The sequence below is a fragment of the Camelus dromedarius genome, chromosome 11 (assembly GCF_036321535.1).
Source record: "Camelus dromedarius isolate mCamDro1 chromosome 11, mCamDro1.pat, whole genome shotgun sequence".
Lineage (NCBI taxonomy): Eukaryota > Metazoa > Chordata > Mammalia > Artiodactyla > Camelidae > Camelus > Camelus dromedarius.
Window position 1 is genome coordinate 7,000,258 of NC_087446.1, and position 5,331 is coordinate 7,005,588.

Below are 5,331 nucleotides of genomic sequence, written 5' to 3' on the forward strand. Positions count from 1 at the left end.
ACAGGTGTTTAATAAAGACTCTTTGAATGAGTAGAGAAAGGAATGGCATAAAATTGGCCCGCCCAAGAGTGTGGCCCATATCTGGTAGAGGTTAGCCCCTGACCCACAGAGAGCTAACCAGCCACAGACCACGCAGCCCAGCATTGTTGCTTGGAGGCCGGACGGTGGTGTCAGGTGGCATGGGTTCCAATCACAGCTCTTCCATCACTACCTGTGTGACCTCACTAAGTAACTGAGCCTGCCTGCGCCTCCATTTCCTACAACTCACGTGAGGACTAATGATTTAATGTGTAAAGTCAAGAGGTCAGAGTTGTGCCTGGGGGGTGGCATGGGCTAACGAAGCGTTTGCCAATCTGAGGACAAAGGACAGTGATGTTGCAGCATTTGGTCCCTGAGACACTCTCACTTCTCGTCCTAGGACACACTTGGTCACACAGTGTCTCCCCTTTTCGGGGAGGGGCAGATACAGCACCTCGTTCACTCTGTCAGTGCTGACCCCGGCTGGGGCTTGGTTAAGTGCCAGGCGGGTGCGTGCAGGGAGCTGACGGTCGCTGGGCTCCTGCTATGGGCTGGAACCTCGCCTCCTGCTGTTATCTTACCACTTTAAGGGAGGCTTTCTATCATCAGAATTTACCCAATCTCATGAACCTCACTGCAACAGTTTTTGTGTTTGCTGTATTTTCAGGGATTTCGTGCTGACTTGCTCGATAATTCTGCCGGGTATAGAGGACTGTCCAGCAGCGACCCCAGCAAGCTCATCTACACCATCCACATTCCTGTTCTCCTCCAGTCAGCCCTGCTGTCAACCTCTAGGTCGTTTCCCAGATGCTATCGGTTCGATTTAGTCGCAGCTTTTTAGTCAATTTACGAGGACAGTGGGCCTGTGTCAGTGGGGGAGGACCTGCTCGTTCCTACCCAGTGGGGGTCATTGTTACTGTCATTCCCCTCCTGAGTCCATGGGTGCCACATCAGAGGACCATGTCCAAGTGGCCGTTTACATCATCTTCATGTTGGGGTCACGTGTGTTCTTTCCTAAGATGTGGATAGAGGTGTCTGGTTCCTCCGCCAAAGATGTAGCTGAACAGCAAATGGTAATGAGGGGCCACAGGGGTACCTCTATGGTTCATGAGCTTAATAGGTACCCCCCGATGGCGGCCGCGTTCAGGGGCTTTTACATGGGCGTCCTGTCGGTGTTGGCTGACTTCCTCGGGGCCGTGGGCTCTGGCACTGGAATTCTGCTTGCAGTCACTCTTATTTATCAGTATTTTGAAATGTTTGTTAAGGAACAGGCTGAAGTTGGTAGGATGGGTGCTTTGTTTTTCTAAATGTTCCAGTATTCCTTTTATGTATGTGTGAAAGGGAAAATATTTTGACAAAATATTGTTTTTGTCAAATAATGCTAGTTCCCCTTCTTTGCTCTTATAGTTTGCTTTCAAGTTTGTCCCATTTCTGAAATGGGCACGGAACTGAGCCTGTGTGCAGCGTGAGTGCCAGCTGCCTTAAAACTGAAGTTTACATCATTCATTACAAAACGTACATGCGGTGTTGCCTGTGATGCTGGGAACCAGCGTACTGCCCCGCCAGGTTTAGTTGCGATGGTGGGATGGTGACGAGGATCGGTTTTGCACACAACATTCAAAACACTCAATGTTCCCACCCTCCCTGTTTGTTTAAAAATAAATGCAGTTCAAATTGCCAAAATACAAAAAATAATTAAGGTTTGATCTTGGAAGGAGTATGTGTGTTTGCTTCAGAAGTTTCCTCCACAAACTATACCCTCACACAGTTGGGCTGAAAGCTAAGTGGTGACCTGACTTGAATGGTATCTGCCTGTTCCAGGCCATCCTTAGAGCCCTCCAACCCCCTTCCCTCCCCAGAGTGCTCTGCAGGCTGCTGACAACAAAAGCTTACTATTTTAAAAAAATATTTTATTTATTTATTTATTATTGTATTATTTAATTATTTTATTTTGGCAGGGGGAGGTAATTAGGTTTATTTATTTTTGGAGGAGGTACTGGGGATTGAACCCAGGCCCTTATGCACACTAAGCATGCACCCTACCACTTGAGCTATACCCTCCCTCATAACAAATGCTCGCTGTTATTTATTACATCAGTCGTCAAATATTTACTGAGCACCTACTATGGACCAACTCAGACTTGGAGAAGTCTGCTGCTGGAAGGAGGGGCATGCATCTCCCAAGAGTTTCCTAAAAGATGGATGGGGACTTGCTTCAGGGCAAGTTGGGAAAAGCAAGCCTTTTGAGAGGGGACAGACTCTGGGTGATGAAATAAAATTCATATTTTAAGGCAAGACAAGAAAAATTTAAACATAAAAATGTTCTCTGCTCGTTTGGGCCCCCTCCTTCCCCTCTAGTGTGCATCGTGCCTCTTCCTTGGTGTTAACCAGACCTCCCCAGTGGCAGAAATACCTGCTCAACCATACAGATCAATTTTTCTTCTTCTGGCACCAGCCGTGTGACTCCTTAGACGACATTATCTCCTCATGACCTTACTCATGTTGCCGGCTATATTACTTGCATTCTGCCTGTTTTACAAGGTTATTGTTTCTTGCATTGCCAAATGTGTAACGGAGCCTCCAATAAAATGGTGGACTCGAAGACCTGAAGTGATTGACCAAATCTATAGTTCTATAAGATAATGACTGTAATAGTGTAACTCTAGGTCTGGGAAGAAGCAACAAGAGGGAACCATTTCCTGGACCATGACAAACTAGTGAGACAGATGGTCCAGAGGCTTTTGGTTACTGTTAACAGCGCCTAGACCAGTAATAACACAGTGAATGTCAACCAAATCCTTGTCTGACCTGGGAATGAGCACTCCTAGCATCTTGGTATAAATAGATCAGGAAATGCCTCCCAAAACCTGGTTGAAATGAGTACCTAAAGAGAGGGGATTGTACAATAAAGGATGCAGGAGGAGGTACAGCTCAGTGGTAGTGCACACCTAGCACGCCTGAAGTCCTGGGTTCAAGCCCAGCACCTCCATTAAAAAAATGAATAGCCTAATTGCCTCCCCCCCCAAAAAAGATGGAAAAATAATAAATTAAAAAATACAAATTAAAAAAATAAAGAGTGTTGCCCACCATCTGGTTCTACAGGAATCAGGTCATTAGTTGCTGACCTGATTCAGTATGACCTTCAGTACACCCTGAAAGGAGTTCAGGGCAGAGATCAAGATGAGGCAGTTCTGTGTTCTGGGAAAACTGGCAGAACCAGCCCTCAGATGATTAGATATTTTCAGGAGAAAATGTGATGAGCCTGGTTTCTGTCATCTTCCCACACTTAGGAAGAAAAGCACGAAGCTCCTAGCGGCAGCGGCTGGAGAGCAGAATCTGAACTGCGGTGGCTGGAGTCACGGCGGGACAGGTGTTCAGAAAGTTTCTTCCCCTCTTTGACCCTGTATTAGTCAAAAGGACTGCAGCCGAAACTGTAAGCAAAGGAGGCATTATGCTTCCAGAAAAGTCTCAAGGAGGAGCACTGCAGGCAGCAGGAGTAGCTGCTGGATCGGGCTCCAAAGGAAGGGTGGGGACAGTCAACCTGTGAGCGTGAAAGCTGGAGATAAAGTTCTTCTCCCAGAATACGGAGGCAGCAAAGTGGGTCTAGATGACAAGGATTATTTCTTTTTTAGAGATAGTGACAGTCTTGGAAAATATGTGGACTGAAAAGTCACTTTTGAAATGGCATCACGTGAAGCCGCCCATTCCACTGAAGCGCTGACATCTTCTCATCATGTAAATAATTTCTACGTCTCTCTTTTATAATAAAGGAATGATATCTAAACCAACGACATCAAGTGTCTCTAAAATTTGGTTTCACTGTACTGATAGAAACGTTTCCAAATAAAAATATGTAAGTGAAAAAAAAAGCAGTAAAACCATTGACTAAGCTATCTGTTCCTTGTGGATAGTGAGCAGTAACCTTCAGCCAAGATGTGTGTTTGACTGCACGCACCCCCTTTGCCAAAATCACATATATACTGGCCTCCCCTCAACCCTTACCTCTTTGGAACAGTCATTTGGAACAGGGCTTTCTGAAAGGCTGTCTCCCGGGTTATGACCCTCAGGTTATAAAACCCTCCAGTTTTTTCTCAGATTGACCATTGATTAACTTTTCGACATGAGGATGGGGAGTGAGATTAGAAGCTAGAGGTGCCCCTGATGGGGACCCTCTTGGGAAGATTCTCTTCCCCTGGGACTCTGGAACAAAACCTCCTAACCCAGGGGGTCCCTGGGGTCTCTGGAAGTTTGAGGTAAATTCTCAGGAGGCAAGGACAGCCCTTGCCCCAGCTTCACAAAGCAACCACTCACCTCAGCTTCTCAGGAATGTGATTGTAAAGAAAAAAATGTTGCCCGCCATTCCAGTTCTACAGGGATCAAGCCATGAGCCACAGCAGCCAGGACAGTGCACCCTGAGGGAAATTCAGGATGCAGAAAACAAGAAGCATCCTGTGCTTTGGATATACTGGCCCCTAGATAGTTAAGAGACACATCTAAGGAAAATTTTCAGTGACCCCAGATTCTTGCATCCCCCTAACACATAGAAAAGCACCAAAATCATTAACATGAGATGACTTTTCTTTGTGATTAGCAGCAATCTTTTCATGCTTCACTACATGTTAGAAGTTCATCTATACCCTGGTTCCTCCCTTACCTCTTCAGAGCGGTTCCTCAGAGCCATCTGAGTGGCTGTCTCCCTGGCTATAGTTCTCAGTAAAGTCCTCAAATAAAACATCACTCACAACTTTTATGTTGTGCCTTTTTCTTTCAGTGGACACGGACCATCACTGGAGAGTCAAGGAGGGTGTCACACCCAGGACCCCCGCTTTTCCCACTGCCACCGCATTGCAGTGTAACCTGAAAATTCCTTGCCCCAGGCACTTGGGAGAATTCTGGGTGCCCTCAGTTCTTCCAGGGGTGGGGGTTCTCCTCTCCCCTCTGGGTCTAGCAAGGAATTTTTTTTCCTGAACAAATAAACAGTGCTTCTCCTAAAAGGAATGCCAGTAACTCTGGTTTTCCCCATCTCGCCACCATCAAATTTAGGCCACAGCTTTAAGTTCTTTATTGAAACTCTCTTTGATCACCCCAGCCCTTCAGTAAAGGTGGACACTGCGGTGCAGGGAGATAGACACACGGTGAGAAAGAGAATCAAGCGGCTCTGGCCCAGGGCTGCTGGGGAGCAGGCAGTGTGCTCTGGGGGGACCAAGCCCAGGAGCCCAGGCTCTGACCCACACCAAGGTGGCCCCCAGCCACTCTGGGAGTGAGGGACACAGGTGGACAGTGAAGACGTGGGACCTGAGAGAACATTCATTC

General features: G+C 46.9%; 2 pseudogenes; both read left to right on the top strand.

Annotated features, from left to right (window-relative positions):
• The first annotated feature begins 609 nt into the window (after positions 1–609).
• Positions 610–1,325, top strand: LOC105091918 (protein transport protein Sec61 subunit alpha-like; annotated as a pseudogene).
• An 891-nt stretch (positions 1,326–2,216) lies between these two features.
• LOC105091986 (10 kDa heat shock protein, mitochondrial-like) lies at positions 2,217–3,684 on the top strand (annotated as a pseudogene).
• The last annotated feature ends 1,647 nt before the right edge of the window (positions 3,685–5,331 follow it).